This window comes from Haemaphysalis longicornis, unplaced genomic scaffold (assembly GCF_048455015.1).
Source record: "Haemaphysalis longicornis isolate Haplotype H1 unplaced genomic scaffold, Haemaphysalis longicornis Haplotype H1 scaffold_5, whole genome shotgun sequence".
NCBI lineage: Eukaryota > Metazoa > Arthropoda > Arachnida > Ixodida > Ixodidae > Haemaphysalis > Haemaphysalis longicornis.
In genome coordinates, this window is record NW_027526385.1 from 177,726,529 (window position 1) to 177,752,375 (window position 25,847).

Here is a 25,847-nt window from a genome sequence, read left to right on the forward strand (position 1 = left end):
CATACTTTTCGGTGTAATGGCTTGTATAAACCAACATGAAGCCTCAAGGAAAGTTGTACATTAGGCATAGGCGTAATGATTGGATAGAAATCCAGAAATGTGCATAAAATAGCAAGGTGTCCAGGTGTAGGCAACGTCTTGACAATATGCTGTGCCAAGCATTGTCCAATATTTGCCTTCCAGAGCTTGGCCAGTGGTCCGCTTGTCACCTTTCCCGAACACCAGCCATTAATGACTGCCGCAGTATCGCCAAGCTAGGACACATTCGTCACTGACGATTTGCCATGTATGGGCTTGGCACTTTGTGCTGCTTGGAAAACATCTTGCACGCAAATTATTCTTGCTTTGCACGCAAGTAATTCCACCTGTTTTTGTGCCAACCCTGATTATAGGACGACTTTAGCGGCGCGGGAGTAAGTAGGCGCTGGAGAGACCGTAATACCCCCTTCCGGCAGTCGCTGGGCGGACGCAGCTGCCGTAACAGACTTGCCGTAACAGAAGGAGCTTTCCGGAGATACCACCTAGTGTCCTCAAATGTCCGCCGAAGTCATTTTGACGGAGGGGTTCCACGAAAAGCTCTTCCATGACAGGTATCTGGCCAGCCTGCTAAAAAGGCTCGATGCAGGTCTGCCTGGGAAGTCCAGTGATGGTGCGGAGGATAGCGCGAGAAAGGACCGCTGAGTGTTTCTTGTGCGTCGAGGATACGTTGTAGGCGAGAGTTCCACAGGCTAGACGACGCACAGTTAAATACTCTCCGAGAAAGCGTGAGACACGCAGATTGGTAAGCCCCGCCAAATTTGCTCGATAGGCAGATTGAGGGCATCGTTGGTTGCCAGCTTTTGGGTAGAAATTGTTATCCCTTGTCGAGCGCTTTTGTGGCTGGCGAGGGGAACTCCGAGCATGCGGATATTGCCAAACTGGAAGAAATGGCTCTTCCATCCATGTAAATGGCATGATGCATGTTGGGGGTAGTTGGTGCTGACCATGAACCAGGGGAAATTCTTTTTTTTTTGGTGCTAATTCAAGCCAAAGAGTTGGGAAAGACATGGCTACACAATTGTGTAGCCATGTCTTAATCGCATTAGTAAGCGGCGGCTTCAACCCATGCAGAAGAAAAGTATCGGTAAAGGATATTAGTTTGGTTTGTCAGGAATGACGCTAACGAAACCCACCTTGGTGTTGTTAGAAAAAGACGTACGTGCCTTTAAAAACCAATAGGCCAAGTAGAAATTGTGAGTTTGAGCAACGTACAGGTGTCCTAAAAAAGTAAACCGAGCAGGGCTCGCAGATATTGGGGAGATTTCTCCGCGTTGTGCCTAACCAGCAACCTCTAAGTGACTTTTCAAGGAAATCATTCTACATTGCAGTCAGGTCGCGCATACTCTATTTATGCTGGCAGCCGCATAAAATAAACATTATCCTAATTTCACGAAGCCGTGCTCCGATTACTTTGGGGGGCACTGAAAGCACGTTAAATTAGGTGGACGTCAAGAGAACAAAACAACATCGCCAGACTTGTGCACCGGAACTGCCTTGCCGATGCTACAGATAGAAGGAACTGTGAAACTTCGCAGAGACTGTGAAATATATAATACCAAACAATGTATGAATATGTTTCAGTGCTGTTCAGATACTAGAAGTTGATTGTGTCTACACCATACGGTTATGAAAGCTCCGCATTGTGAATAAGCATAGCTACACCCGCCCATTCAAGTGTGCGAGCATCCATTTATTAAAAAATGAAAAAGTTAATAGAAAGAGATGTTCTCAGTACAGTGTCACGTGTGATAGGCAGAATGTGTTATTTAAAACTGCATGACATTGGTGACGTCGCACAAATATGCCATTCGGTAATTTTAATTCGAAGTCATTTGTTTTAGCCCCTGTGATTGTTTCGAATTTTCTGTGGGTTATTGCTTACAGATTAAGGAGTGGTTTAATAAAAACGTATGCTTGAACGGTAGGAATGCGCTGATACCTCAAAACAGCTGAGAAATAAGAGGAAAATCTTTTACCGAAGGTGTTCAGGCCCTGGGTTAGACAGGGGCGACTTTTGCTATGCCAAACAAATAAGTTTGATGTTGCAAGCGCTGATGAACGCCGTGATTAGTAGCCGGATGCAGATATTTCCGCAGTGGCGATGCGTCAAAGGTTATGTGCCACGTACCACCAGCCTCGCTCGCCACGCATTTGGTCGTCAACACAATATTATCACTGATGTGCACTAGAATCTCCGCGCTTCACCTGGGTTCGCTAGCCTGTCGATCTTAGCGAAGTTCATCTAATAAACCGGTGCCCGACGAATCCTGGCCTGTGCCTCATAAATATTGATGTGTTCACGGATGAACTGCATGATTAAATAAGAAACCGTTCTTGTTTGTGGTATGCTAACATAAGTATAGATAGGATTCAGCATTCAGCAAAGTTTGCTAGTTCACACTAAATTTCTTCAAAATCAGCCTTTCTATGACCTCAAATTCAGTTTATGGTGCTCTGGCGGACGGACGTTGTGTAGGCAATGGGGAAGTGTACGAACGCATGGTCGCTTAGACTGGTGGTCTCATTCAGTGCGAACTGTTTCGCTGTTACCCTGTGCTTGCTTGATAAGTTTGATGCACTGCGGTGTGGTTTCACGGGTGCGACGGTGAAGCCCGTCCCTTCGTGGGCAGGGCTCTACCTGTCGGAGAAGCGCGCGCTCGAGTTCGGTGACTAATGCCAGTGGCCGCGCACTTGACTGATCTTGCTCAACTTCTCAATGACAAAGAATGGTCCCCTGGGCACATCGCCACGGTTTCTAGGGACATTCAAACACTGCGTCTAGGGATGATGTGCTTTGTATATTTGTACGTTTTTGCCCCGCGCAGTGCTCTGGAGGCCGTTTGACTGTTGGGACATTTCTTTATCAATTGCTCCCCTCCAGCTAGCCAAGTCCGTACGCTTTCGGCATCAAAGCGACACGTTACTCTGCCCGAGTAATGTGGTCAGCGCGCCAGCGGGCCGTTTCTTGTAGCATCGCAGCTCTCTTCCCGCCATGCATTAAGCAACTCAAGTTTTGCTTTCGGCCCTTCGCACTTAACAGAAGCAGCTCTCCTGCTCGCCGCTCCTTCATCACGCTATTATTAAATCACAGAAGTGACGGAGCTCCGTTCCTACACGCCTGCACCAAATTAACACCGGGAAAACAATTAATAGGAGGTACAATCCCATGCCGTTGTCAAGATAAGGTTTAAATTATTAGATAAGGAAGCATTAACGTAAGTAGGTGTTCTACAGTCTCTCACAAATTAAATGTATAAAGGCTCAATAAATATACACACCCTAAGGACGATTAGTTACTGATTGCCCCATAAAATGTAGGCAAAAGTAGCCTCCAAAAATAAAACTAAAGCATTGGAATTGCTGCAAATATACTTGCTCGACATCACAAAACAAACGCGATAAGTGGTAGTGCAACTGGGGGAGCCATACCATGCGCAGAACACGACATCCTGGTGAACACGACACCCGAAGACAGAGCACACAAATTCTAAAGAGGCGACTGTCATGGGAAGAAATCCCAAGGGCAAGAACAAGGGCTGTTCAAAAGAAGACGGCAATGATAACCAAGACGTGCGCCATGGGGTAAGCTCCAAACTCGCCTAGAGCACTGTCATCATCAGTGTCGATCATTCACCCCCACTCAGGAGCCGGCCAATCGAAACCTGCCAGCGACAGCGGCCGGTGGCAGAGGCGATATCGTGGTGGAAAATAGACAGAAGATGGTGAAGAGGGACCGGACAGACAGAAGATGGTGAAGAGGGACCGGAATGCTTTCGGCCGGGTGCCCTGACCCGGACCACGTCCAAGAGGTCCTTCACAACAGAACACCTGACGCCCTCTCCCGCAAGCAAGTTGTCTCGTCGACATCATCAGACGGCAGCGTCGTTTCAAGAGAGCTGCTCTGGCTCTTCAGCGACGGGAGCTCGGAGCGCGTCGCCCAACGTTCAGGAACGAGATGTCACGCCATCACTGCGCCCCCGGGAAGTGAGGTGCGGCGGACCATTGACAGTGACAAGCATGTACTTTCTCTCCGTTTGCATAAACTCTTTAGCATTTTTTATACTGCGTAATCGCAGTCCCCTTCTGTTCTTTCGTTATCAAGTGTTCCTTAGTTTCTTTACTCTATTGTGTGGTTTGATGTGGGTTTTGGGTAGATATAAAATAGCCTCGTTTCCAAAGTTTATTCTTCGAGGTATTATCGTCCACCGAATGTGACAGAGACATTATGGGAATGGTATGCGCTACTAGGTTACTTGACGGTGCCATTAGCTGGTATCCAAATTCCTCCGCCCACGCAATCACACCGACCACTTGGGTAGACGTTCTGTTCTTTGTTGCAGGTGGACAGTTTGTGGTTGGCAATTCTAGTGGAAAGCCACATTTTTGGTAATACGACGGTCAAGGCGGCCCGCAAACAAGCAGCAAATAAATAAAAATAAGGTTATCCACACCAGTTTATTACAGTTGGATTTTCGGTTCAGCGGAAGTTCGATACGCATTTTTAGCCTTTTTGCAGTGCGTTTTCCACAGTCTATTAAAAACACTGGACCTAAGCCAACAGTATAAAACAGGATATTCTCACCTACGAAGGTTGTTTCCAATGGAAAATTGTCAAAATAACTTTACAATACATTGTCACCCATTGTACTATTTATAATCCGAAAATTGTCTTGTGAAACTACCTTTATAAACCATATGCTGCGAACAGTGCAGATTGCGTAAATCGCTACGGCGTCTAAATTTATACGCTAATATTGCATAACGCTGAAACTCTACTGGTGTCCGCACTGAAGTTTCAATTTTTATTCAAGCACTTTTTAAAAAAGACAGCTTGCTCTATTTATAGACCAACCATATGACAAACAAGGGTTTTTTTGCGTATGCTTGTCTTGTATGGGCTTGAATGATTCACCATTTTTTTATTACACCCATTAAATCTTTGTAGAAAGGTTATCGTAAATATAAAATACGATAACGCCGGAAGCATCCAGAGCAACCGACAGGACACGGGCTAGGACGAACTTGTCAGAGACCCGGCGCCGCCTTGTATACCGTGGTGGTTGCATAGGAAGTCCGCCGGCCCGTGTGTACGAGATTTCGGCGCACGTTAAAGATCCCCAGGTGGTCAAAGTTAATCCGGAGCCCTCCACTACGGCGCGCCTCATCGCCTGCGTTGCGTCGGCGCGTTAAACCCTACAATCAATCAATCAATAGGAAGTCCGCCACTGTCTCGCGGTCATCGTAGCCCGTGAACCGTGGCACCGCAAAGCGGCTCAATGATGTCGCCCTCTCGGACACAGCGTGTTCAAGCCCGAGGCCCGCCAGCCGGTTCGTGAGGTTCTCGCAAAGGTCCATGATCGGGCTGAGAGTGTCGACGGCCCAGTAGCGTCGGCATCGCGTGTGGGTTCACGCCAACAACTAAGGGGCTCTGAACGTAGCCGCTTCACGGCCAGACATGACCCTGTGACGAAACGTTATTGTGCGCCGCGAAGCGAACACAAGAAGGAAAAATGGTTATAAACAACACATGCCACTCAAAAGAGCACCCCAATTTTCAAATAGCCCAAAACAATTGCCGAACGCGGAACACCAAAACGGGGAAGGAGACCACAATGCCTTTCCAGGAACCAGGGCCGGCCTTACGCTCAGGGCGCCAAAGGGGGTGTCAAGGTCCTTTCTCACAGCCGTGGTTCCCAAACAAGACACCGAGACCCCGGATAACCACACTTTTAGTGGAAGTCCCGTTCCTCAAGGTCCGCTCCTTAGTGGGTCCCGCTGGGCAAACCTAGTCCAGCGCTGTCCGCCATGTTGTTTGGTTGATTGGTGATGGGTACTAACTGAGCGACAGAAACGGTGCTCGGCATTAAAAGGAGGAGGCGGAAAAAAAAACGTTTATTGCTCCAATTGAACGGGAAGAAAGGAGCATGGGGTGGTTGTCGGTCATCCATGGTGGGTGGCGTCACTATTCCGGGATGCCGTGGCCAGCTGCAGCTCGAATGGCCCTGGTCACCAGGCCACGCTGGTGTTCCAGGACATCGCTTGTCAGCAGGACCTCTCACTGCTCACGACTTCTGGTGGTTCAGTGACGCTTTTACACTCCCACACCATGTGGTACAGGGTGTTGGGCGTCCCAGAGCAGTTTTTGCAGTCCTAAATGAAGAGCGTTGGGTGTACATTGGACAGCTGTGTGGCGTGCGGAAACGAATTTGTCTTCAGCCTCCTGAATTGTGTGGCTTCTTCTTTTTAGCTTCGGGTGAGGCGGCGGGTATCCCATTCTTGATGGCCTTTAGTGCTCTAGTATGTCTCTGCTGCGCTTGGGGATGGACGGGCGGTTGTCGGCAGAGTGGTGAGTGCCTATGAGGGTTGAAGCCCGGTGTCATGGCCTCGGGCTGCGGCATCTGCCTCTTCATTACCCTCTAAGGGCTTGTCACCTGCTGTCCAAATGATGTTTATGTCCAATAGAGTTTTCCGTGCTTTTGCAGCCTTATGTAGTAGAGCAAGTGCCATCGCTGAGATACGGCCCTTTTGAAAATTACGGCAGGCCACTTGCGAATCGATGATGACGGTCACCCGGCATTGAGTATCTGTACTGTGGTGGTGGCAAGCACGACTGCTGTCTCCTCCGCAGAGTCGGTGTCATATGCATTGATCATTGCGGAGCACAAGTCATCTCCTTTAGTGTTTGTCACACTAACCGCCCACTCTTGCCGGTTACATCGCAGCGTCGATGTACCTTTTTGAGCTATCCTTGCTGTAGGCGTTTCGCTAGGCCATGACCCTGGCTTCCCTCCGCCCTTTGTGTTAAACCGGGTGCATGTTGCGTGGGACGGTTTCAACCATGATGTATTCCCTCAGGGCATGGGGGTGAATCGTTTTTGGTTTTGGGGGTCCCACGCTTGGCTCGTAACCGAGGCGGCACAAGGTAGCTCGGTTGGTCGGGTAAGGTTGAATCGTTCCATTTGGTTGATTTATGCGCCTCGGTGAGTTCTTGCCACGTGTCATGGATTCCTAATTGACAAAGTCTCTCGTCGGCGTAGATGACATCCCTGAGAGCTGGGATGGCATTTAGCTGGTCGGGTAGGTTCCTCATTGATAAATTGAAGAGTAATGGCGGGATGACCGAGCCTGCAGAGTGCCTTTTGCGGTGACATCGACTCTGTTGCTCAGTAATTTTTCAAGTCCCACCGTTGCCGTGCGATGCAAGAAGAAGTCTCTGATGTAATTATAGGCTTTCTTTCCGCATTGGGTAGTCCTCAGGGTTTCAAGTATCGCCGTGTGCCACATGTTGTCAGAAGCCCCTTTGACGTCCAAGGCGAGGATGTCGCTTGTTTGTGAGGTGCTTAGGTTGTCTATGACCTCTTTTATTTGTAAGAGGATGTCCTGAGTGGACACGTTGGGGTGGAACCCATACATGGTGTCCGGGAATCCTTTTCGTCCCTCTGCTGGTTCCTCCATGGAAATATATATAAAAAGAATGCAGTTGAAGTTGGCGTTTAGAGAAAAAGTAAATATAAACGGGAATAAAAAGATAAGTAGAGTGCCCGAAAATGAGGTACAACATGAAAAGTAGTAAACCAGCTACCCAATCAAAACTGATGAACAAGGAAAGGATCGAAAGAAGGAAAACCGTAAAAAGAATGTAAAGTAGTAAAGAAAGAAGATACGGAAGGGAAGAAGAGGCAGTGAGTGGGAAGGCAGTGAGCATCGGCGCTGGCATGTTTTATAGAGAATCCGGCCAAGGGTAGTCAAGCAGCTAGGACCGCAGAGGGCGACATTCAGAAATCAACAAGTGTACTACCGTATAAACCGGAATATAGGTCGAGTTTTTTTCCAAAAAAATCCGCACAAAAGTTACCCCCCGTCTTATATAGCGGTCATTGGCAGAATGTAAATCGTTGTCTGCCAACAATGTGCAAGCGTAGTCCGTCTCCAATCGCCATCGCCATTCGTGTCGGACTGCTCTCTCGCTCTATCAGGCCTTTATTTGATTTCGCTTTTCTCTAGTTTTTCGTCTTTTACTCGTCTATTACGCGTGCGTGCGTACATTTCTGTACGTCTCTGTTCCGAGATAAGTGGCGGCAGTCGACGCCAGTTTACCGCGGCGTTTAAAGGAGCCATGAAGAGAAAATACAACTTCGTTTAATTTGAAAGAACTAGGATTCAGTATCTCACTCAGCTCCATTAGAACCCCAAAAGATGTTTTTTTAACGAAAAAAAGCAAAAAGTATTTAAAAAGTTTCAAATTTTGCGCCACAGTGACGTGTTATGAGCAAGAATGACGTCATACGGGCCAACAATAAAACATGATTTTCAGTGCGTTAACGGCACGTTAGCATTCAAGTGATGCGGTCAAATGGAACTAGAGGCCCCATTACAGACGTCCAGTTATGTGTCGTCGCGACAGGTCAGTTAGTCGGCCGCCAATCGCACAAACAAGGTTCCGTGACGTCATAGAAAAGTTGCGGGAAATTGGCTAGGGGGTCGCGACTGCTTCACACGTTTTCTTTAATATCTCCGTTATTTGTTCAAAGATTGCGATGGTATTGGTATCATTGTTATCGGGACTAAGCAGTCTTTCTAATAACCCGAACTTGTATTTTGTCTTCATGGCTCCTTTAAGCTGACGGCGATTGAGTCGCCGAGCAGAATGGGAATATGGCGGCGTAACGCCAGTTAGGCGTTTCAGAGAAAAGTGTGCGGTACCGGCGGAGCCAGAACGCTAGGCTGTGCGCGTGCAACCCCCGAAACCGATCGTTCTGTGGACGTCAAGCGGTGCACCCCGAGTTGGAGAACAAAGTGGCGGACTTTGTCCAGGAACTTCGCTCACGATCGCTCCGGAGGCCATGCGCGGACCGGCTCCGCGAACTGTACAATGAGTGGATAGCCGGCGACAACAAAAAGACCTATACGGGCCGGTTGCGACCGTGTCAAGCTGGGTGTCCTTCTCTGGGCAGTCGCTGCCCGACGACATGGTTACACGAGCGTTCAGGAAGTGCTCCATCAGCAACGCGCCTGATGGCATGGAAGATGACAGTGCGAAGCAGTTATCCTCGGACGACTGTGAGAGCTCGGACGAGTGACTTCGGCAGGCATAGTGAGCGGCAGTGACGGACGGGCGTCGAAAATAAATATAGACATTGTGAGTGCGCTTCTGTGCCGAATTATTTTTTTTGTAAACATTTTCCCCCTCAAGGTAGGGGGTCGACCTATATACCGGGTCGACCTATAACCCGGTTTATACGGTAATAGCAAAGGTTCCCCGCTGCAAACACCGAGGACTTTCGCTCCGAATAGGAATATTAGAGAACAGGCAGTGGGTGGGCTAATTGATTAAAACTATTTTGCAAGTGTCTTTTTTGTATGAAGGTGCACCATCGGTAGAAGTATTGTCTCCAACTCATTACAAATTGCACAAAGGGTTGAGGGGGCCAGATCAGAGCGGTGCAATAATAATTTAAATTTGGTACGCCACAGCGAAAGTTTTTACAGTCAAAACATTTCGAAATGACTAAACCTGGTGTATGTGTATACATAGTATGCGCTGCCGTTTGGCCGCACGGGGCCGCTGCGGTGCTGCGAGGCCGATCTCCACGTTTGTGGTGTTTGTGGTGTGCGCGCGTTCACGATGGTCAACTGCGCCGTGTACGGTTGCTCTAACCATTTTAAAAATGGTCGGAACGACGAGAATGTGCGCCAAATTGGTTTTTTTTTTCAATTCCGAAGCCTAAGCTTAACAAGTGCCCGAAAACTGCGGAACTTTCATTGAAGCGCAGAGCCCTGTGACTGCAGCGCATACACAGGGCTGACCTCGACGTTACAGCGAACCTTTACCGTATCTTCGGCGACCACTTTTTAACAGGTGAGAGAAGCGTCGTAGAACTTTTCAGTGGACAGGTGTGACAAGCCGTCAGCAACTTTTCACGGAACGACTGTGAATGCCGGACCTGGGTGTAAAAGAAATAAAAAGAAAGAGAGGAGCGGCATGCCTAGTTATTCTCGAGCTTTTAATTAGCCTAAATTATAAGCACATGCAGTGTTTACATGCATTTTCTCACCTTTGTGACAACGACAACATTGCTATCGCCGATAACTTTCACCTTCCGCGGATGAAAAAAGCCTCTCGTCAGGTAGTTATGCGACTCCAACGATTTGTAGGTTTTTAGTTGCTCCCGCGAAATGAAACTTGTCGAGTGGATTAAGTAGTCACTGAAGTCAGTGCGGTCGACGTTTGGAAACTTCCACACATCATCAGTCAGCTCATCGTCGTACAGAGCCAGGGGGTCCACGCCACCGCAACGACGGACTTTAGTAAAGTACCTGTCCCGGTCGATGCCCGAAAGGCACCTAGCGTATTCGCTTAGCCTCATCGTTTGCTGCACATGCAGAAACACTCACAAAGTAACTTGCTGTAACTACAAACAAACCACGGCATATGCTCCTCCAACGCGTACGTACTACATCGCACGAGCAACCGGCTCCGCAGAAAACCAACACCACAAACGTGGAGATCGGCCTCGCTAGAGTTCCTGTATATCGCTTGGCGCAAGAGTTGCGCGTCTGATTGCCACATGCCGCGGGTTCCAGTTCGACAGAAAGCCCGCTTTTAGTGCTGCGTGTGGTGTAGTGGCGCCCTCTAGTGGAGCGCCCGCTCACTGTGGGCGCTTGGTTGTGTTAATTGTAACTAGATGTCGTTGCTGTGGTCGCACGTGACGGGTCACGTGCGTATGCGTCTAGGTGTCGTCTTGTCGAAGAATAAACGTTCTCTTTGGGTTCTGGTCTTGGTGCGAGCAGGCCGCACTCTTTCTTCTTGGGCTTGTGCGTGGGCCCGGCGCGCTGAGCCTTCGCTCCCGTCGCTGCCGAGGCCGCTCGCCGTCGCCCACGACACAACATCTTTTTGGCGACGAGGATGGGATGCCTTTCTTCTGCTGCGACGACATCGTCGACGGGTCCGGCAGAATGAAAACGTGAGTGCGTTTGACCTCGCTCGAGTGTGACTGTCCGGCGCGTCTGGCGTCGCGAGGCCTAGCGTTCTTTGTGCTGACGCTTGTCGAACCGTCGTTTAGGCCTCGCCCTACTTCGTTCTTCTGCTTCTGCTCCTGCATCTCTCTCCTTCCTGCTTGGCAGCATGGGCCTCTTCGATAACCTGCCCGTTTTCCTCGAATTGCCGGGGCCGCCTCCGATTCCGTGGCATAACTGGAAAAAATTGTTTCAGGCCCATCTCGAGGCGGCTGGCGGCAGCGACTGGAATGACGGACGACGCGCGTCGGCGCTCGTCAGTGTTTTGGGTAGGGAGGGGCAACGAAGGTATTTTGCTGAGGCGGAGCAGGACGAAGCAAGGAGGGACGCCGCCAGTAACGTGACCGACGCTAATGTAACCAGCCCTATCGTGACCGACTCCGCGACCGACTGTAGTGTGACCGCATCCTCGGCTCCGGCCATTTCGAAATTCGACCAACTTTTGGAGCAGCTGGACCGGCTCTTCGCTGCGTCCACAAATACGCTTGTTGAACGACATGAGTTCACAAGCCGTCGTCAATTTCGGGGGGAAAGTTTTTTAGAATACGTGACCGCTCTAAAGGAGAAAGCCGTACGTTGCAAGTTCGGGCTGACGTACGCGGAGCGCGTCCGAGATCAAATCATACATGGAACGTCTAACCCCCAGGTTAGAGAAAAGCTGCTCGCACATGGCGAAAGGTTGTCTTTGGAGAAAGCTGAAGAGATTGGTCGGAGTTTTGAATCTTTGTCGTTGGCGAACCAAGCCTTCGGTTCGCATCAAGTACAAGCAGTAGGTCGACGAGGAGAAGGTGGCGTCGCGGAAGATGACAGTCGGGGAAGCCGCCGCGCTCAAGATGGCGGCGTGGAGAATCAAGATGGCATGGGCCGCCGGGGAGGCCGGCGAGCTCAAGATGGCGGCACAGGAATTCAAGATGGCCTGGCCAGCCGGGGAGGCCGTGACGTCATTCCACCGGGTTCGGGAAGGCAAGATGGTGGCCTCCAAGATGGACGTTTCCATCCGCAGTCAGCTGTAGGGTTCCGCGGTACAGTTCAGCAGAAGTTTGCAGGCAAGCTTCAGTTGTGCGAACGATGCGGAAATAAATGGCATAATTCAGCATTTCAAAATTGTCCAGCCCGAAATCGGCGCTGCAACTCTTGTAATAAGTGGGGACATTTCGCATCGATGTGCCGTAAGCCGGCACCAGTGCATCGAGTTTCTTCGAAGGAAGCTACGGGATCCGCTTCGACACCGGAACCTGTAGAGCATCCAGCATCCACGGAGATCAACGCACCCGCAAGATCTTCCGTCTTAACAGTCAGCACTTCTTCTAGAAAGGACTTAGTCGTCCAAGCTGAAGTCAGCGTCAACAATCCTCCAAGAAAGGACTTAGTCGTTCAAGCCGAAGTCAGCGGAGTGACCATGCAACTCTTAGTCGATACCGGAGCATCCGTGTCGTTGATGACTGTCGGAGATTTCAAGCGTCACTTCAGTAAACAGCTCCTCGCCGCTCCTCCTCGCCGCTGCCGCTGGCCCGGCGGCAGCGTTTTCACGCGAGAAGAGTGGCTTTCCCGCACGACCTGGAACTCAAGACGGCGGATGGACGCGCAACTCTGCTCCCCTTGGGGAGCTATATACAGGAACTCTGGGCCTCGCAGCACCGCAGCGACCCCGTGCGGCCAAACGGCAGTGCATACTATGTATATATTTGCCGACATTGTTGGGAAAAAGAAAACATTGCGCCTATCTGATGCTAAAAATGAATTGATTAGTGATATTTGCAGTTTTCTTTTAATGAAACATACATGGTTGCTTAATTTTTACGGTACAAGTGACGGTGACGGTCTGCTGGCGGGTCGCTTCGGCAAAGGTGTACTGGCGTCACTTCCGTTACGCATGTGACGTCAGTGAAATCTGGGGGTATCACAGCGTAAAACACTTTCGTGTTAGAATATAAAACCCGAAAACAAACCCTGAGTATAACGTACTCTTTAGTACTAAAGGTTGATTCCCCACAAGAAGACCCTGTGTGCAGGGTTGTATCGTTTCTAGGCCGCATGCTTCGTTGTACTGGCGTCACTTGCGTGACGGATATGACGTCACAGAAATCTTCGTGTATCCGGGAATAAAAAACTTTCGTGTCAAAAATACGGTTTCGAATTATTCAATGAACCTCATTGCAATTAAGGCGCAGCACATGATTTCTAAAGCTGAAGCATCCTATTTAGTGTTTACTATCCTGCAGTTCAATAAAATGTACGAAGACATACTAAAAAATTGTCTAAAAAAGCCGCGAATCCTGCCTTAGTATTACTCTGCTCTGCAGTTATTATGTGGTGATGCAGCGCCGTTTTCTTTTGCACAACTATTTTTTGTAGCGGAAGTGCTTTGACGTTTCCCCGTTTTGTCGCTGCTGAGCACGAGGACGCGGGTTCGATTCCCGGCAATGGTGGCCACTTCTCTGATGCAGGCGAAAAGCAAAAACGCCCGTGTGTACGAGATTTCGGCGCACGTTAAAGATCCCGAGATGGTAAAAATTAATCCGGAGCTCTCCACTACGGCATGCTTCATCGCCTGCGTTGCGTCACCGCGTTCAACCCGTACCATCAATCAACCTATTTTGTCGCTCTGCTGCAGCGGCTTGCAGTGGTGACGCATGACGACTTTGACGGGGACTGTTTGTTAGGGTGCGGTTCTCTGATGGCTTCGTCCCCTGTGCTTAACTTTGAACGTCACGTAATCGCATTGTAATAGGTTGCTTTGCTGGTTGCAAAAATGATTTGTTGTCGAATCATTATCGTCCACGAAGCAGCGCCCAAGAAACTTAATTTCGTGCACTGCATTATCATGGTTATTTACCGTGTTGTGGTTTCCGAGCAGACCAAACAACACGCCCCAAATAAATCCAGGACTAATTATGGTCAGACGTCTTGTACCGTCTTTCTGGCCTTTCACACACCCTACTGATTCACGAAACTATGCACCGGGCAACTACATCATTACAGTCGAGGAATCGCAATGCAGCATTGCTTAAGATTTGGTGTTGCTGTAAGCAATAAAAACAAATTCATATGCTCCAAAAATGATTCTTTCTCCTTGGTCATACAAAATTATAAATGCCTGAATACAAAACATCCATTTATAAACAATTCTCAACACAAATTCGGCACCACACGAATAGTATTCATGGCTGCGCTTGGTTCCCAAATTGTTAAGCTTGGTAAATCGGAATACATTTCAAGGCGTGTGCTTGGCCTTGCATACAGCGTCATTCCAGCAGCGGGTACTCGTCGTTCAGGCACGGCGACAAAGGTAACTAAAATTGAACCTTGTGGTAACATACGTGCAGTTATCTGGATGAAGCGAGAAGCCAAGAGAAAACATTGGAACGGTACGCGCGTTCACAAGCCATTATTGGCGATAAGAAAAGTAGCAGTCTCAGCTAATAGTTTTAGTATAAGCAACACCTCCAAAAAAGCGCTAAGGCAGCAAGCTCAAGAGTGATCGAAAACATATCAAATGAGTGGGAAGATGAATGGCACCCAGAGCTACGAATGGTTATCAGATTTGTTTGGAATCGGTCAGGTCGCCTAGTTTCCAAGAAAAATTTCAAAGTATTGCTGAAAGCATAAGAATGTATTTTTTGTTAGTCCACTCAGCAATAATCTGCAAGTGTTGTCGCAACCTAATATTGGATTTGCTAGGTACTTTAAACAAAACTAACACTGACTTTTTATGGCAGCTATATATGCAAAAAATATTGTTCAGCTCTAACTATCACTTTTTTCAAATAGAAATATTTTTCGCAAGGTGCAACGTTACCGCTAAAATATATTGTTCTATAACTATATTGTTCTCAGCTTTGAGAGCGCAGTATTTTTTTCGCTTCCAGATGACTGATTGCTATTTTGTTGCGAAATGAAAACCTGCTGTAATCTTTAATTCTTTGTTTTTGGTTTGTTACCCCTACTGTATTGCCTTCATAGCGCTGTGGGTAATACACAAATAAATATCAACTACGAGAAAGGCACCATGTTTGGAACTGCAAAAGAAAAAAATGTGGAGCGTTCAAGAACAAGCAACTTCTCTGTAAGAGCTTTCAAAAAAAGCACCAATGTCTTCCACAGTAGCGGTTCCTCCCGAGTTGCCCTTCCCTGCTCTCCACAAGCTTATGATATAAATGCGATCTACACAATAGCCTTTTGTCCTCAAAGATGGTTCCAAAAATAACGACTGCAGACAGCAAAGGCCCTCGCGTGCGACTTCACGCTTTGGACACCATTGTTGTTCATGTGCTGCCGCCGCTTGATCGGCCCGACTTCAGCTCTGGGAGCTATAAAAGAAAGCTCATTCACAGGTTTTTAGAACAGGGTGGCAGCTTTGCTTACCTTTTATTGCATATTACAGAATTCATTTGCATCAAACAAACTAGGGCTTATAACTGCCGTGAATGTTACAGCACAAGTTCTCGGTAATGTTTTGAAATTATTTCGTCCATAATCGAGGTGAGTTGGAACCATGGCTTTAAATGACTTTTCATCGCCATAGCCTAATTTTGTTGACAAAATTGGTAGCGTATCTACTCGCATCGTTGCAAATGTTGTCGAGAGCCCCTGCCACTTCTGTTTCATCCGCCCACTATACACGCTGTTATTTCTCTCTCATCACCCAAAGGAGGTTTCCAGAAATCAATTTCGCCGCGTTGGGATTGCTCGACATCTGTTGAGACTGTTAGAACAAGGTGCTCGAGGTAGGAGCGCAAGGCTAGGTCACCACTGGAGTTTTTATTTTGTTGTTACAACATTGTTTTCAACCCCTTTTTTTATTTGCTCTTGCAAAAATGGGGGGCGCTGCTTCCTTAAAATAAAAAGTACACGGGATGCGCTCAACCTCAAATATTAATCTTTCTAATATAATCTTTCTGCTCAACAATGTTGCCAAGTATGAAGCCTTTTTCGAGATTTATTTCATTGATAGCGTTTTGCCCATGTAAGCGTCTCACTAAAGATTTCATAAAACTTTTGGCCGTGTGACTGAATCGAGGGACATACATACATACATACATACATACATACATACATACATACATACATACATACATACATACATACATACATACATACATACATACATACATACATACATACATACATACATACATAGTCTGTTGCGACGGTAACTGGAACACTTTAAAAATTTTCGTGAGCGAACCACCGCTCTGTTCGCGCTCAAACTTGCAACGAAGGTCGCATTTTGTGGTCTATTTTGTTTGACACCAGGAACAACAACGGCAATTACCTGTTTATCCTGAAAATAAATAAAAACGATTTTAGCCTATGGGAAAACGGCGGCTGATCTGGACGTGCGAGCCCGAAAACCAGGTTTTCTGATCGTCTGCTAGCACATTTCTAGGTTCATTTTCTCATCGTATGCTGCACCATTTGGCTCCGTACGTGAATCCCAAACGTGCGTTTCACTCTGCAGGGGGTTCCGTCGTTCCAACATCAACTTGCACTGGCTCGCATGTCCTAATCAGCCGCCGATTTCCCATAGGCGAAAATCGTTTTTATTTATTTTCAGAATACACAGGTAAGTGCCATCTTTGTTCCTGCTATCAAACAAAATAGATTACAAAACGGGACCTTCGTGGCAAGTTTCAGCGCGAACAGAGCGGCCGTTCGCCCAGGAAAAGTTTTTAAAGTGTTCCAATTATTGTCGCAACACCCTGTACGTACATAGATGCATACATACATACATAGATGCATGCATACATACATACATACATACATACATACATACATACATACATACATACATACATACATACATACATACATACATACATACGTACATACATACATACATACATACATACATACATACATACATACATACATACATACATACATACATACATACATACATACATACATACGCACATACATACATACATAAATACATACGTACATACATGTATCTATAGTGTATGTATACTTGGAGCAGTATACACTATGTATACAATGTATGTATGCAAAGTGGCTAAAATGTTTGCTTTTGAGCTGTCCAAGAAAGGCCACCGTCCTTAAAACTCAACACGACCCTCTGTAAAGCATAGAGAATTAGGAGAATAGGCCTCACACACATCCTTATACTGTTGTAATGTCTTGAACTCTATAAGACAAGGTCACTGCTTGAGCTATTGTTAAATTTTATAGGTTGGTTAATGACAGCACATCAAGCACTAAAAACAAGGGTCTACTGGGGCAGGTGACATGAAGAAAGTTGACATGAAAGACTTAAAAAAATTACAGGCCGATGAGCTTACTGTCAGTCGTCTACAAAGTACTTACCAAGGTAATCACTAACAGAATTTCTGCAACCTTAGATTTCAGTCAACCTGTAGAACCACAGGGTTCCGTGAAGGTTATTTAATAAAGGACCATATTCACACGATAAATCAGGTGATAGAGAAGTGCGCTGAGTATACTGAACCCCTATATATAGCCTTTATAGACTATGGGAAAGCATTTGACTCGGTCGAAAGCTCAGCAGTTATTCAGGCATTACGAAACCAGGGGGCAGATGAGCATTGCGTAAAAATACTAGAGGATATCCACAATGGGTCCACAGGTATCATCATCCTTCATAAGGAGAGCAGTAAAATGCGTATAAGGAAGGGCTTCAGACAAGGAGACACATGTAATCTCTACAATGTTATTCACAGAATGTTTACAAGAAGTATTCAGAACGTTGGATTGGGAACAGGTCGGAGTAAGCATTAACGGAGAATACTTCAGCAACCTCAGATTTGCTGATGACGTTGCCTTGCTAAGTAACTCGCGGGACGAATTGCAAAGCATGCTTTCCGCACTGGACAAACAGAGTATAACCGTGGGCCTGAAAATTAATATGCAGAAAACCAAAGTAATGAACAATAACCTCGGGACAGCACAGCGGTTTCAGATAGGTGGTGAGGCAGTGGAAGTGGTAAGCGAATATATCTACTTGGGCCAAGTTGTGACGCCGGATCCCAACCATTAGGCAGAGATTATTAGGCGGATAAGAATGGGGTGGAGTGCATACGGTAGACATTCTAAGATAGTAAATGGCAGCCTACCATTTTTCCTAAAGAAGAAAGTGTATGACAGCTGCATCTTACTGGTACTCACCTACGGGGCAGAAGCTTGGAGGCTTACTAAGAGGGTTCAACTTAAATTGAGAACGACTCAGCGAGCAATTGAACGGAAGATGATAGGTGTAACAGTAAGTGACAAGAAGAGAGCGGAGTGGGTCAGGGAACAAATGCGTGTTAAGGACATACTAGTATTAATTAAGAAGAAATGGACGTGGGCCGGGCATGTAATACGAAGCCAGGATAACCGTTGGTCATTAAGGGTAACAGAGTGGATCCCTAGAGAAGGCAAGCGTTGCAGGTGGCGGCAGAAAGTTAGATGGGCAGATGAGATCAAAAAGTTTGCGGGGATAAATTGGTCGCAGTTTTCACAGAACCGGGGTAATTGAAGAATAATGGGAGAGGCCTTTGCCCTGTAGTGGGCGTAGATAGGCTGGTCATGATGATGATGACTGGGGCAGGGTGTTTACAAAACAAAGCTATTCGGAGCGCCAGTTTTTAAAGCCAGAAGAACTGGATAAGTTTGGTATGTACTGATAACACTCTAAACAGTAAAAAGACTGTCTGTATACATACAAACTTATCAGTAAAATTCTGATGTCGAAACACCAACGGGCGTTTTTCAAGGCATGCCAAGAATAGGCTACCTTAGAACAAAGTCTTGTGGTGCAGAGTTTCCGCGTCCGGAATTGCGAGCCTGAGTTGAATGGATATTTCTAGTGCATTTAAAATTAAAACCAAACTCCCAACTACTTTTAGCAACATACTGTGTTTTATTCGAATGTGAACATCTTCGACAGAAGTCTGTGATTGGGTTAAAGTTGCGGAAGACGGAAATACACAAACCAAGGGCGTTTATTGAAAGCGGCCCCAACGTTTCGGAGCCTGCTCGGCTCCTTCATCAGGGGTGACTGTGTAATACCAGAAGTAGCAGTTATATAAGGAGTACTCTTTTTCTTTTTCTTTTAGTTGCGTCTTGCCCTTTCGCGTCGGAGGCCGTGGGCGGAGATGGCGGGAAGGGCTCCAAGGAATCTATACTCCTAGGACGCGAGGAGTATTCTTTGTAAGTAATTATTTCCGGTGACAATCACCTGCGTCCCGTCGAAGTGAATCCGATGGTCAACTTTTTCATAGCGTTCGGCCAATGCACTGCGTTGAATGTCAGACTTTCGACCGTCGTTTTGTGCTGTCCGAGGCGTCCATGAAAGTTCCTGGTCTCACAAACTTAACAAGCGAGCCATTGTGCGCAAGCAATTTTCTAGATACCCCTTGGGCTTTTAAGAGCGAAGCTTGTTAGTCAATCGTAATTTTTTGTGATTTCCCTCTCGGGTGGTTACGCTGAACAAAGATGACAAATAAAGTTCTCTCCCAATCTCTCTATGTCTCTCTGCAGTTAAAATACCAAAAAAATTCCGAGCGCGCGCACGTGAACGCAGGCCTCGCGGCGACAGCCCGGCACTTAACAAACCCAAGAAAATGCCTAGCTCTCGTGTATGCGTGCCCCACGACGACCACCCAGCGTCCCCTACGCACGTTTGCCAAGCCAAGCGTATGCACTTATGGAGATTGCCCAGTATTGTGCGGCGACCGCCCGGCAGTTACAGAAACCAAGAAAATGCCGAGCGTTTGGGTGTGCGTGCCTTGCGGCAACCGCCAAGGGCCGTCGCTGCACGTCTGCAAGGCAAGCCTACCCACTTCAGAGATTGGCCAAGATTGAAAAAAAATAAACTCCACCGTTCGGCGTTATCTGTGCAACACCTCCTCCGAACGAGAGTAACTGGACACAGCATACGCCCCTCCAAGGTGATGTTTAATGAATATCACTTCCAGAAAAATGAAGAAAGTGCATACCTAAAGCAATAATGATGGAGTAAAGTCGTTGCGGTGGCGACGAAGCAAATCGGTTGCAATCGTTGCGTTAGACCGTCGTGATTGTAGTTAAGCTTGCTTCCCTGCATTTTCTGCAGGTTTTCTACAGGTTTTATACCTGCAAGATTTACGCGTTAGTGTAAACTTCCTTCATGTTTTTTGGCGGACGCTCTTTCGGTCGGGCATCAGCCCTCCAAGCGTGACAACGGCTTGTGAGATGCGATAATGTCTTCCTTCCGAAGAATTCGGGAGAATGTTTCACTCGTTCCTTTACCATCATCACCATCATCAGCCTGTATACGCCACCTGTCGGGCAAAGGCCTCTCCCATAGATCTACAATTATCCCGGTCCTGTGCTAACTGCAACCAATTTATCCCCGAAACTTCTTGATCGCATCTGCCCATCTAACTTTCTGCCGCCCTCTGCCCCGCTTACCTTCTCTAGGGATCCACTCTGTTACCCTTGATGACCAACGGTTATCTTGCCTTCGCATTACGTGCCCTTCCCACGTCCATATCTCCTTCTAAATTTTTAATATATCTTTAACACGCATTTGTTCCCTGATACACTCTGCTCTCTTCTTGTCCCTTATTGGTAAGCCTATCATCTTCCGCTCCACTGCCCGCTGAGTTGTTCTCAATTTAAGTTGAACCGTCTTAGTGAGCCTCCCAGTTTCTGCCCCGTAAATGAGTACCGGTAAGATGCAGCTTTCATACACTTTCTTCTTCAGTGACAATGGTAGCTGCCATTCATTATCTGAGAAAGCCTGCCGAATGCACCCCACCCCATTCCGATCCTTCTAATTATCTCTGCCTCATGGTTGGTATCTGGGGTCGCAACTTGGCCTAAGTAGATATATTCGCAGTTTAGGAGAACTTGTTCTTGGGCAAGTTGGTGCATCTCGGTGAATGAACACGGGCTTTGCTCGAAAAAGAAACCACACACAGGACGGACGGGACGAGCGCAGGGACGAGCATTTGCGCTCGTCCCGTCCGTCCTGTGTGTGGTTTCTTTTTCGAGCAAGGCCCGTGTTCATTCACCGAGATATATTCGGTTACCACTTCTGCTCCCTCGCCACCTATCTCATATCGTTGTGCTGTCACGAGGTTATTGATCATACTTTAGTTTTCTGCATAATGATTTTCAGGCCCATGGTTCTCCTCCGTTAGTGCAATGCGGTAAGCATGCTTTGCAATTAGTCCCCCGAGTTACTCAGCAAGGCAACATCATCAGAAAATCAGGGGTTACTGAGGTATTCTGCATTAACCCTTACTCCCACCTGTTCCCAATCCAATGTTCTCAATAGTTCTTGTGAACATGCTGTGAATAACATTGGACAGATTGTGTCTCCTTGTGTGACGCCCTCCCTTATAGGTATTTTACTTCTCTCCTTATATGGGATGATGGTTGGTGTGGACCCATAGTAAATATCCTCTAGTATTTGACATAATGCTCCTCTACACCCTAGTTACGTAATGCCTTAATGGCTGCTGAGCTTTCGACCGAGTCAAATGCTTTCTCATAATCTATGAAGACTATATATAGGGATTCAGTATACTCCGCCCACTTCTCTATCACCTGATTCATCATGTGAATAGGGTACATTCTTGCATAGTTTTCACGAAACCCTGATGGTTCATTACGTTGGCGAAATATAATGTGGCAGAAATTCTGTTAGCGATTACCTTGGTAAGTACACTTGTAGACGACTGACAGTAAGCTGGTCTGGGTGTAATTTTCAAAGTCTTTCATGTCGCATTTCGTATGTATTAGGATGATGTTTTCGTTCTTCCAAGATTCCGGTACACTCGCGGTCATTAGGTATTGCGTATACCGTTTTGCCTGTTTTTCAAGCACAATCTGCCCGACAGAGGTCTGTAGTTATCTGATCCTCACCAGGTGCTTTGCCCACTTACGTTTCTTTCAAAGCCTTCTTTACTTCTTTCGATACTGGCGGGATGTCTATCTCCTCTTAACAACTTCCTCATTCAAAATTATCCTGGATGCCGCGGCTTCTGCGCAGACCTCTATAGAACTCTCTGGCTGCTATAACTATTTTATCACTATTTGTGATGACATAGCCTTGCTTGGCTTAAGTGCAGACATCTGATTTTTCCCAACGCCCAAACGCCTCTTTACTGCCTTCAGGCTGACTCCGTTCTTTACAACATATTCAATCCTGTCCATATTATACTTGCGTATGTCAGCTGTCTTAAGCTTACTGATCAACTTTGAGAGCTCCGCTAGTGCTATTCTGTCAGCTGCGGTGGAGATTGTCATGCTTCGGCGTTTCCTAATTAAATCTCGTCTCCTGGGAAAGTTTGATTTGATTTAGTGTAGGGTTTAACGCGCCGACGCAACGCAGGCGATGAGGCGTGCTGTAGTGGAGGGCTTCGGATTAATTTTGACCACCTGGGGATCTTCATCGTGGGCCGAAATCTCGCACACACGGCGTTTTTGCTGCTCACCTTGATCAGAAAAGCGGCCACCGCGTCCGGGAATCGAACCAGCGTCCTTGTGCCCAGCAGCAGTTTACCAGGATGCTATCCGGTCATCGTGCCCCCGACTTCTGCTGCACATTCCGTGATAATCCTTCAACACACGAGAGAGAAATTCAGCTGGGTCGTCGGGTGAAGAGGGTGCAGGGGGGTGGGGGGGGAGACAGTGGAGGCATGAGAGGGGTTGTTGCCCGGCGGCGTCAATGAAGCGGAACTTTTATGGTTCGAGCCCAATCTGTGGAGACAGTGTTTGACGCGCCGTGTGAAATTGCACCGGTATCCATTTCTCTTTGGGTCCGCGATTACGGCTTTTCAAGCAAAGCTTTATAACTTTCGTCCAGCGATTTCGCCGCGGATGCGCAAGTTCACCTTTTGAGAGGAGACACACCCCCCGGCGACACACCCCGGCACACCCCTCGAAGCGCATCGCGCGCTTCACCGGGCCCGCTTTCGGCGCTACAGACAAGTCCCCGCTTTCGTAGCTCTGCTCAGCCACAAACGGCGGCGGCGGCGGCGGGTTGCGGCCGATCAACAAAGGGGCAGCCGACCACCCCCCGCACCATCCCACGCATGCGCTGCTGCGTCGGCTCGGGCGACGTGACTCGTCTTGCGCCGCGTTCGCCCATGAAAGAGCAGGAACGGCGCATACACCATGAATGAAAGTGAGCCAGGGCTCGTGTGAGCGTTGCGTGGGACCTAACGGCTTTGAGCCTTGGTCGGCAATACAGCTACATACCAAGCAAAACCAAGGCTCAATAGGACAAAGCGAAGCTTTTGCTTTGCATTTCCATGGTTAACTGACCTGAGCCGCAGCCATTTTTTCTTCCTTCTTCTGGTCGTCTTCTGTTGAGCATACAATTCTAGCTATCAGTAATAGAGCTGCGACTGCAGAAGGGTTGTGGAAATTTGGGTGGAAAAAATCTCATTGTAGGTAGCGGTCGATGTGGGTGGCTTTGCTGTACACTGTGAAATTGAGTCGATCAGGCTGTCTTTTCATCGAAAGGTCTAGGAATGGTAAGGTGCTATCCATTTCGTTTTCCACGGTGAACTGGATGACTAGTTCGATCGGCTTTACTTGCGACAGGAAGTTGTCTGCTGTTGTTTCTTTGACGGCATAGAACACAAGAAGAAGATCACGTTTGGCTTGTGTCTCTTGATGATGCAAATGAACAGATGGCGGGCTGTAAACTCCGTGTACTTTTCTCCGAACTGAGGCACTCCCCTGCTCGCCGTTTCGGCTGGACCTAACGCAGGCCCCTTGCCTTTCTCGTCGATTTGGCTCCAATGCACGCTGTGAAGGTGGTTGGACTGCGAAGATACAGACGACGCCCACAACGATTACCCATTCGGCATCACTTGAATTCACACACGTGGCTCTACAAAGAGTGAAACCAGAAGCACTGCAGCCGTTACCTGGGATTCGCGGAAACGGCGTCCCGAAGGCCGCACCGTCAGCAGAAATAAAACGGAAAGGAGTGTTCGATGTGCTTATCTCTAGATGTTATGCTGTTCCATTCTATTTCGGCTATATGATTTCGCCGAGCATGCGCTTTTTCGATTCCCAAGGACCTCTTAGTGGGCCTTTCATCGACTATACTTTGGTTAACTCTCGCACGTACGAGTGCTCCGTGATAGCGGTTCTCGTCAATAACCTCCAGTTTTTGTTTCTTTTGCCTAATGTCGTCTTTGAGCACACCTGGTGCTGAACTTTCTTGCTCTGACAGCTTGTTCAATGTTGCTCATAACGTCGTTTTCTTCATGTTTTGCTCATACTTACGCAACTGGCCCGCTCAATAGCTTTAATTTTGATTGCGTGCTTACCGAGCCCCCATATTTCTGAAAACGAATTGTGGCTCCCTTTTTCCATTTTGCTAAGCTGGTCCTTTATTCCTTGGCTGAAATTTTAGTCATTAATAATGGTTTCGTTTAGCTCCCACAACTCCCATGTGAAAGTGTTACGCCGTTTTTTGTACCCTATTCTACATGCTACAGGACAATGATCAGTAAAGGACAGTGGAAAAACCATGTAGTTGCGGCATTTTGACAGCATGTCTAACGATAAATACATTCTGTCCAGTCGGGCATGGCTTGTGCCTTGAAAGTGAGTGCATTGAATACTTCTTCTGCCTTCCATGCATTCCGCTGCATCCTCTAACCCGAATTCCGCGATCTGCCTACACAACAACTCAGTGCTCGCATCCTTAAAAGGCCTCCTGCTTACCTTGTCTCGTGCGGCGAATACGCAATTAAAGACTCCTAATAATACTGTCTGCCTATCATTACAAAGGTGCTGTCGTACATAGGCGAAAAAGTTAACCCGCTCGTCTTTTGAATACGGAGCGTAAATGCGCACAATTCGCCACTGGTGGCCACTAAAGGAACAGTCGCAAACCACCAATCTTCCTGACACACACGACGTTACGGTTTGGACGATCAAACCCGGCACCTTTCGCACAAGTAGCACGCACCCAGCCGAAGTACCGACTGCATGGCTAATACACGCGTAGTACCTTGACGTGAAACGCCGTACCATGCTCGCAGTCTCTTCCTCCCCGTGAACTTTAGTTTCCTGAACTGCTAACACATCAACGTCACGCTCCGTTAGCAATCGGTGCACTTGGCTTTGTTTCCTTTTCCCCAACATTCCCCTGACGTTGAGTGTAGCCACGTTCAGTGTGGGATCCTCAGACATTTTAAATCACATGGAGGACGAGAGCGCCGTTGTTAGCGGCGGTTTTCAACGAGGCTCATGATTTGAACTCACTGCCAATGTCCTGTGGATCAGCTCACACAGTTTTAATTCCAAAAACAGAAGATATAGGAAAACTTAAGCAAGCCACAGCATATAGAGCTATCTCACTTACCAATGTCGATTATAAAATATTTATGAAAATTCTCGCCAAAAGGCTGTGTGATACAAGAAATAGTAGGCCCTCATCAAACATGCGGCATACGAGGATAGTCCATATGCACTAACATTCATCAGGTTAGGTGTGTGGTTGAGTGTAGCGATGCCACGCGAGTGCCTATCGCTAAGCTTCAGCTCGACCTTGAAAAGGCATTTGACTGCGTGTCACATGAATTGTAGTTCAATAGTCTGGATCATATTAATGTTGGTTGTGTTATCAAGGAGCCGGTGCGCTCGCGTACCAGAATTGCAGTACGTGGTTGATTGTGAACAAGACATTGGGAGCGCCCATTAACGTGCAAGACTCTGTCCACTGTTGTTCTGCATTTACATTGAGACGTTATGTTTGCGTGTTTTAAAAGATGTTGTTAACTTGGTATACGTGAGTTCCGCCTTCACGAGTCAGA

General features: G+C 47.4%; 1 long non-coding RNA gene across 1 annotated transcript; it reads left to right on the forward strand.

Moving 5' to 3' along the window:
• Positions 1-10,838: 10,838 nt before the first annotated feature.
• LOC144139527 (uncharacterized) lies at positions 10,839-12,497 on the forward strand. The gene is made up of 2 exons (XR_013316247.1): positions 10,839-11,003; positions 11,252-12,497. It is a non-coding gene; the product is annotated as an uncharacterized LOC144139527 (long non-coding RNA).
• Positions 12,498-25,847: the final 13,350 nt, after the last annotated feature.